The sequence below is a fragment of the Olea europaea genome, chromosome 18 (assembly GCF_002742605.1).
Source record: "Olea europaea var. sylvestris chromosome 18, O_europaea_v1, whole genome shotgun sequence".
Lineage (NCBI taxonomy): Eukaryota > Viridiplantae > Streptophyta > Magnoliopsida > Lamiales > Oleaceae > Olea > Olea europaea.
The window spans coordinates 15,408,003-15,416,089 of record NC_036254.1 but is presented as its reverse complement, the minus strand read 5'-3'; the positions used below and the strand labels follow the sequence as shown (position 1 = coordinate 15,416,089).

General features: G+C 31.4%; 1 pseudogene; it reads left to right on the top strand.

Moving 5' to 3' along the window:
- Nucleotides 1–3,528: 3,528 nt before the first annotated feature.
- LOC111366789 overlaps nucleotides 3,529–8,087 on the top strand; it is an 11,925-nt pseudogene continuing 7,366 nt past the window's right edge.

Below are 8,087 nucleotides of genomic sequence, written 5' to 3'. Positions count from 1 at the left end.
ACGAAACATATTATTGACGTGTCTGAGCAAATGGTTAGCAAGAGAACTAAATTGCTGTCACAACACATTGTTTCTTCGTACACGATCGAGGCAAAGAAGAGAACATCTGTTGACAGTACGTTGCCCAACCTCTTCCGTGAAATCGACTTGGGTGATTGTGAAATCTTCGTATTGAAGTTAGGGCTCTAAATGGATCAGATCTGCTCAAATCCGATCTGATCCGTTAATAATAATTATCCCATCTGATCCGATTCAATAATCCGATGGATATTTGAATGTTATCGGATATCCGATCCGAAATTGAAAAAATTAAAAAAATAAAGATTTTATTTATTTATCAGATTCGATTGACCTATATCCATATTTGATTCATTTAATTAACGAATTATCGGATTTGAATCTCGATTGGGTTATCAGATTAAAACCCTAAATCCATCTCCCATTAATTTCATCGGTTTCGGATCAAAATCCAATCTATTTATTTATTTAGTTAACGAATTATCGAATTTGAACCTCGATTGGGTTATGGTCCATCTCCCATTAATTTAATTGAATTCGGATAAAAATTCAATCCATTGACAGCCCTAATTGAAGTACATTGAATTTTCAGCATCGAACGTGACGTAGAACTGATAAACTAAACACACATTAGAATGTAAGCGTTCTTTTATTTATATTATGCTGTAATTATAATAATTTCAAATGTAAGCATTTTTTTTAAAATGTTTGTAATATTTTAGTTTTTATGTAATTGTATAATAAATAACTAATTACTCTTAATTACATATATAACACACTATAAATAAAGAAAATTGAGGAAATCGGTAACACACTATAAATAAAGAGTACATAGGATTTAAATAGATATTACACATCAGTTCGGTAGAGAGTAACATACTATAATCGGAAACTTCTCACTCGACTTCATTTAGTAGAGAAAATATAGTTTCGAGGTTCTTGAATAATGTTCGATGTACTGAAAGTGTGACCATGCCTAAAGTTCGACTCCAATTTCTGTTAGATATTCTTATACAACGTGTGATTTATGTTCCAATTAAATATTAAATAAATAATATATATAACCAATTAAGGTAATTAATTAATGAGATATTTAAAGGATAAATTAAATTAAATATTAATTTTCTATTCGAATAAGTGATTAAATAAAGTAATGAAATATTAAATAAACAATATACATAACAAATTAACATAATTAATTAATGAAATATTTAAAGAAGAAATTAGATTAAATATTAATTTTTTATTTGAGTAAGTGTTTATAATAAATAAATAAATAAATAAATAAATAAAGGAATTAAATGTACATAACCAATTAAGGTAATTAATAAAAAAAAATATTTAAACGAGAAATCAAATTAAATATTGGATAATTCTACATGTACTAATTCATAAGAATGTCCATAATGTACATGTGAAATTCCATGAGTGGAGGATCGAAAAAACTATTTTTCAAATCTCCAATAATGTTATGTCACTTGTACATTATGATATAATAATTTTATTTAAATAAGTAACTAAAATAAAGTAATTAAATATTAATTACTAATAATAGATATAACCAATTAAGATGATTAATTACTGAAATATCTAAATAAGAAAGTAAATTAAATATTATTTTTTATTTAATTAAGTGATTAAATAAATAACTGAACAAAGTAATTAAATATTAAATAAAGAATATACATAATTAATTACTGAAATATTTAAATAAGAATTAAAATAAATATTAATTCTTTTATTTAAATAAGTGATTAAATAAAGTAATTAAATTTTAAATGCATAATATACATAACCAATTAAGATAATTATTTAATGAAATATCTAAATAAGAAATTAAATTAAATATTAATATTTTATTTAATTAATTTAATTAAGTGATTAAATAAATAATTAAGCAATAAATAAATAATATACATAGCTAATTAAGACAATTAATTAAAAAATATTTAAATAAGAAATTAAAATAAATATAAATTTTTATTTAAATTAGTGATTAAATAAAGTAATTAAATATTAAATGAACAATATACATAACCAATCTACCTTTTACTTTCATAAAATAGTTAGAAAATGTATTAATTCTAATTCCCAATAAGCCGAAACCCTATCAATCTTTCACATCTAAACATTATTCTCGAAATAATTGTTACTCACCGCGATCTCACTATTACACACAAAATTTGTTCACATGATCGTAATCAGATAGAGACATGAGTTTGGTGGGAGTTCACGTACTGGATTGAGTACAATCTTCTAATTTGCTCATTGGATCGTAATCAGACATGATCATAATTACTTTATTTAATTATTTATTTTAAAAACTTACTGAAATCAAAAATTAATATTTAATTTAATTTCTTCTTTAAATATTTCATTGATTATTTTGCTTATTTAATTAATTATTTAGTCACAGTTGTATTCAAAGGTTGATCGATATCGACTTGCTTTCGAAGCCAAAATAATGAGGAATCAATAATTTGGGCGAAAAATTGTATGTCCTTCAACGGATAGAAGGACTATAGGAATGATCGACGGAGAATGGCTGTATGTTCTTCATCGAGTCCTTCTAATACCGATACAACGTAACTTTTCCCAAATGAGCTCTCATAATATTGTCTAGGTGGTACTCCATTCTGTAAAAATAATACACGTTAAAAATATTTACAAGAAATTATCAACATTTATTATATTTTAAAATTTAACAAATCAAATTACATGCATTAGTATGTAAGAAATAAAATCATTTCCTCGCACATAAAAAAGAGTAAATAAAAATTAAATAATACATAAATTGAATTAAATTAATGAAAAATAAATTAAATTCAAGAAAAAAATACATACATGAATGAGCAAAAAAATTAAAAGAAGAAAAAAATGAAAAATAAATTATGGGAAACGAATTAGATTAGAATTTTTTTTTAATTATAAGATTCAAATTTTGTTCTCTTTAAAAAAAAAAAAATTCCCTTCGGACCATGGTCCGTTACGGACTACACGAGTTCGGATCCAGACTATCCGGAAGACTTTTTCGATTTCATTTTTATTTATTTTTCTGAATATTTTAAGAAGAAATTAAATTAAATATTAATTTTTTTATTGAAGTTTTGTGAATATTTTAAGAAGTAATTAAATTAAATATTAATTTTTTTTATTGAAGTAAGTGTTTTAAAAAAATAATTAAATAAAGTAGTTAAATATTAAGAAATGAAAAGTGTTTGAATTTTTAATTTGTAACTTAATGGTATATTTGTCTTTTAAAATAAAATTATGCCATTGTAACTTTATAAACAAAAGTTTATATTTGTCTTTTAATCTAGAAAATGCTATTGTGAAGATTGGCAAAAATTTTGGATTAAAGTGATGAAGTGGCCATTTGACCTGGCCATTCTTAAAAGTACCCCTATTTTATCAGGAACCATTTCCAACAACAATTGAAAAATGAGGCAGTAACCAGGTAGTATTGCAAACCATTTCCAACGCTCTGTTCTAGAGTGAGAAAGTAAGATAATGGGAAGATCAAGTGCATCGTCGTGCTTCAAGATCATCACCTGCGGCAGTGATTCCGTCGAACGGGATGATCTCCAAGCTACTGATGTATACATCGACTATACTATGTCTAGATCATATATAATATACAATAATACCACTTACCACTTACCCTTTTGGATTTGTTTTTGTTTTCTTTCTACTAAATGTTTGATGTTTATTTTCTTATTTAGTTATACATTACTAATTTATATGATGCAAATCTAAAAATTTAAGAAATAAAATTAGCACCAAATCAAACCAAAATCAAACGGTTCGGTTCATTTTGGTTTCATATCTTAAAAAAAAAAAAAAAAACTTCCAAATAATGAAACTTATAAAGTTAGGCTTCTTGTCTTAGCTTCTATAAAAGTAAACAACTAATTCTTTCCTCTTGATTTCAGAATTCAGTAGAGTCTTTCTTATGCATGTTTGGTACTCTACTACTCTTCCCCATTACTTAGAAAAAATGAGTCATTGGAGTAGTCAGATCCTTCGTCTATTCTTTTGCCTGGCACATGCAGCTGGCTTTAATACATAGATGACACTTATTTAAATGTCATTATATAAAATGATGTGGTACTACTGGATGAATTGAAATTTGTGGTAACGGTACCAAAAATGCAGCTTTATTATGGAATCTGTAGCATGAACGCTTCAATTAGGATAGCGCATTCGCGTCCGGCACGTGTCAGCGTGTACTGACACTCTATCATAAATATTTTTCATTTTTTATTAAAAATATTATATATTTTTAACTCAAAGTTGTTTGTAAATAACTAATAGGTACTCATATTTAAAAAATTTAAACAAAAAAAATTAATAACAAGTATAAAACTAAATTTAGACTATATAAATAAAGAATCTTAAAGAATTTAAGCAACGTGTTGGCGACGTGTCGTGTCAGATACACGTGTCCGTGTCGGTGCATCAAAGATTATGCATATTGTTATTTTATGCTCAAGCAAGAGTGGAACATTCCACTAGGACTAAATAAAAAAATCAGATCTTTGAACCTAATATTTAAAAGTTATGCTGTGTTTTCTTCATGTAAATTGACCCTCATTTCTGGAAAACAAAATTGGCTTGTGTTAATTTTAATTTGGATTTCAATAATAACGAATACCTGTAGTTGATTACTACTTTTCCTTCCAAGATCAGGCTTCAACATGCTGTAAGCACCCTGTCATTGATATGTTCTCTTTCAAGTATACCAATTTCTTGGATTTAGCACATTCTTCTCCTATCAATCATTATATAGCTTTCAAAGTTCTAGTAGTGCAGTTGGGTTGCTCCATGTCTGGATAATTGGACCTGATTCCTTGTGAAGAGCATAATAAGAAGTGTCTCGTTTGGTTATGTTGAGTTGCTTTTCCTTCGGACTAGATAAATGAGAAGTTTAATCTATTTTGATAAATAAGTGGGAGTATAATTTCACATGGATTAAATTTGAGAATGAAATTCATTCTAAAGGTTGGTTTAGAACAGTTGTGATGTGAGTCAATGAAATTTGTTGCTCCAGTAGATTTTGGAGCTAGGGTTTCCGGATGATATGCTTCCTTATTGCCTTAACTCAGTGGGTACAATCAGTAACAAGATAATGGCAAATTTAAAAACGATATCAATAATATATGATATACTTTGATGTGCAAAAATGTTCTATGCCTGCTCTTGTTTTAACGTATATAATCATAGTGGGCTAGAAAATTTATTGATTTTAGAGATATTCATTCCAAGTTTAGTGCACTTAATTCTCACGCAAATGTATCACTACATCCACTTTCCTTGTAACTGTATTGTCAGTATCTAAGATCCCATATAAATAGTTAGATACCAAGTATAATTTAATTTTTTTGATAGGTAATCATAGAATTTTATTTCTTAAAAGAGAATATACGAGAGGTATACAATCACTTTAAGCATGAAAGGAACAACATGAAATTAGGCAACCCTACAATAGGATTTTTAGCCACTGCATTAAACCAAATATACAAAGTCAAGTAAAATAATTCTCTTATCTGCTCTATTGTCTTTGTTTGGTCTTCGAAATAGCGATCGTTCCGAGATATGCACCATACAATACATCCCGGAATAAGATTCCAAAGAAGTTTGCCATCATTATCACGAAATTTTCTCCTCCATGTCCGCACCACGTCTTCTATACGCCTAGATAGCACCCAATCCATTGATTGAGAAGCCAGAATACTGTTCCAAAGCCAACGTACACCATCACAATGAATGAATAAATGATCAATCATCTCTCCATCCTTCTTGCACATATAGCATCACTCGGTTACATAAAATCCTTTGCGTCGAAGATTATCCACCGTTGACACCTGTCCCCTCATAACTATCCACAATAGAAATGCTACCCGTGGAGGCAATTTGCTGCCAAACCATCTTCCAAGGTAATGAACTTTCCACAAATCCCAAAAGAAATTGAAAGTATGAGCGGACTGAAAAAATACCGTCTCGAGCCAACCTCCACTTGCTACATTCACCCTTTCCTACCCAAATTTGTATCTCATGCAGGGCAGTCAAAAACAACGAATAATCTTCCAATTCCCAATCCTGTAAGCCCCTTCCAAAAGTAATATTCCAATTAAAGCCCCCATTATGAATGTCTAATACATCACCCACCATAGCAGCAGGCTCTAACGCAATGCCGTATAATGAAGGAAATCCCTCATTTAACGGTTGATCGCTACACCAACTATCATCCCAAAATCTAATATCAGTGCTATTTCCCACCACAAAATTCAGTTTGTCGCTAAAATCACTCCATCCCCGTCGAATATACCTCCATAAGCTCACCCCATAGCAGCCACGACCCCGAACCGTACACCAACCCCCCTCCATCACACCATACTTTGCCCCAATGATTTCTCTCTAAAAGCTCTCCCTCTCCACTCCAAATCGCCACAACCACTTGCCCAATAAAACCTTATTAAACAAAACAAGGCTCCTCACTTCAAGTCCCCCCATCCTTATAGGCAAACAGACAGTACCCCAATTAACCAAATGCATTTTCCTCTCCTCCCCTAGCCCTGCCCACAAGAATTATCTTTGAAGTCTCTCTAATCTATTTGCCACTGCAACCGGAATAGGAAACAATGACAAAAAGTAAGTAGAGAGATTTGAGAGAGTGGATTTAATAAGAGTAAGTCGGCCTCCCTTAGAAAGATACATATGCTTCCACCTTGCTAACCTCCTCTCCATTCTTTCCATAATACCATTCCAAATATGTGTACTTTTAAATCGTGCGCCTAGCGGGAGCCCTAAATATGACATGGGCAATTGTGCAACCCTACATACCAATATGCCAGCTAACTCCTCCACGTTAGTAACCTCCCCTACTGGAATAACCTCAGATTTCCCCAAATTGATTTTTAATCCGGACACCGCTTCAAAACATAGGAGCAAACGACGCAGGTTCCTAAATTGTTCATCATCCGCATCGCATAAGATCAACGTGTCATCTGCAAATAGCGAATGAGATACCTGCAATTGGCCAACCATAAAGCCCCTTACCAAACCCTTTCCCACAGCTCTTTCAAACATCTTACTGAAAGCCTCCATCACAATAACAAATAGCAATGGGGATAGTGGATCTCCTTACCGCAAACCTCTACTATTCTGAAAATAACCCTCCGGCGTTCCGTTGACCATAACTGAGAACGAAACAGTAGAAATACAGAACTGAATCCATTTACACCACTTATCCCCGAAGCCACACCTCCTAAGCATATACAAAAGGAACTCCCAGTTCACATGATCATATGCCTTCTGAATATCGAGCTTACATAGCATCCCGGGAATTCCCAAACGCAATCTTGAATCAATGCATTCATTCGCTATAAGCATAGAGTCCAAAATCTGGCGACCTTTTACGAAAGCATTCTGAAACTTGGACATTACTTTTCCGAACACATCCTTTAATCTATTCGCCAGAACTTTCGCAATAATCTTATACATCCCACAGATTAGGCTAATAGGGTGAAAATCCTTAATGTCCGTCGCCCCCGGTTTCTCAGGGATAAGCACAACAAATGTAACATTAGAACTTTTTTGGAACCTGCCACGTTTAAAAAAAATATGTAAACACATCCAAGATTTCCAATCGCACCACCTCCCAACAAACCTTGTAAAATGAGAACGAGAAACCATCCGATCCAGGGGCCTTATCCTCGTTCATGCTAAACACTACCTCCTTGATTTCATCCTCCTCAAAAGGTCGCTCTAACCAATTGGCATCATCCTTCGTGATAGTATAAAAATCCAATCCTTCCAACTCTGGCCTCTACTCAAACTGCTCCCGATATAGATTCTGATAGAAATTGACCTGTTGGCTTCCAATTTCGAGTGGTTCTTCTTAAGTTATCCCATTTACTTCCAATACTGTGATAGAAATTTTATGCCTATTAGAATTTGCGATCCTGTGAAAAAACTTAGTACATTTATCTCCTTCTTTCAACCAATTGACCCTAGATTTCTGATGCCAAGCAATCTCCTCCATCTCTACCAACCTCTTCAGTTCTTCC